Here is a 1425-nt window from a genome sequence, read left to right on the forward strand (position 1 = left end):
ACAAAATGAGTAAATTCATGTCAGGTACTAATGAAAGAAAATTTCCAAGATTCCTTTCTCGCATGCTTCCTCAAACGGAAAGTCACAGAAATCACAGTCAACCTTCAATGCAGTGTCATTAGAGCATTGTTTTGTGGTCTCTGTAAAGAATTCTAGTGATAATATTTTATTATAACTCGCCATAGTTATATATATAAGGGAAATAAAAAGTTTTGGATTCTAAATGTTTTATCAACTCCTGTCTATGAAAGCAAAATTCAGATGTGATTTTGAATCTAAAAGCAAGTTGGATATTAAAGAAAATCAGAGAATTCATTTTTGCATTCTGGTAATGTATTTAAGAAATCAATATGTTATCACTGTGTTAGCATTTCAAATAAGTTGTTCAGTGTAGAATTTATAATTGTAAATTAATCTGTACTTGTATACCTGATTTGAGGTTGTATCCTAGAAATTTTGTACAAAATAAATTAAAATGTATATGCTGAAATGTGATTGATGAAATGTATCTTGTGAATGCCTTACACTGAAAAACTGCTGTTGATGAACTTAAAAAAAAAAAAAATGATTTTTAAAAATTTATCTAAAAAGGGGAAAAAAAATTATGAACATATATCCACCTTTTCAGTCAAGTCTTTATTAAATTAATAACTGATAATTGTATAATTCATTGCAGGTAGACTTTATTATTTCTGTATTAGTATTTATTTTTTACTGAACAAGATGTGATCAGTTCAACTTGTATAAAGATTATCATAAAAAAGGACAATCAGAATACTTCTCCCTATTTCTCTATTTATTAAGTAATTTCGGAGTACATGCTCACAAAAGTATACATCAGAAAAATGTATGTAATGTTTACAAAATCAACAAAATACCAAATCCTAACCCCACACAGCAGAGCAAAACAAATTCATGTTTTTGTTGTTTACACTAAGTTGCATAGTTCATTGAGGAAGCTTTTCTTTGTGAGAAATGTGACTTTCTAAAGTGTTTGTACACGGAGGCATTGACTGACAATCCATTGTCAATATAGATTGATGTGGCATACAAAATAACACACCATTCCAAAGTGAAGGGGCTTTCCTGTCTAAGGGATCCCTAGCCAAGTCCTTTTCTATATAACAGTAAATACAGTGCTTTCTTTGCAGAGAGGAATGTGATCTACAATCCTGAAAAGACTTCATGGATTTTCATTAGAAGGAAATAAAAAAAAATCTAAATTTATATAAAAAAGTAAGTGTGGAGATCTAAATATGGCAAAATACCAAGAACTTCAGATAGGATTTTATTAATCAGTATTGAAATGCAACTCTTAATGCTGGAGAAACAGAACAACAGTGTTTATTTATATTTATGCATGTACGCAAACTGTACTTTCAAAATTGTCTTTTAGCATCACATATCACTAAAACCTATATTAAA

General features: G+C 29.3%; 1 protein-coding gene across 1 annotated transcript in view; it reads left to right on the forward strand.

The window, feature by feature from the left end:
• The window catches only part of LOC119594378 (protein SEC13 homolog), a gene marked incomplete in the record, with an annotated part of 10785 nt that extends 10295 nt beyond the window's left edge, over nucleotides 1-490 (forward strand). Inside the window, 1 exon segment of the mRNA XM_037943439.1 lies at nucleotides 1-490.
• Between the last annotated feature and the right edge of the window lie 935 nt (nucleotides 491-1425).

The sequence above is a fragment of the Penaeus monodon genome, chromosome 33 (genome assembly GCF_015228065.2).
Source record: "Penaeus monodon isolate SGIC_2016 chromosome 33, NSTDA_Pmon_1, whole genome shotgun sequence".
NCBI classification, from domain to species: Eukaryota; Metazoa; Arthropoda; class Malacostraca; order Decapoda; family Penaeidae; genus Penaeus; species Penaeus monodon.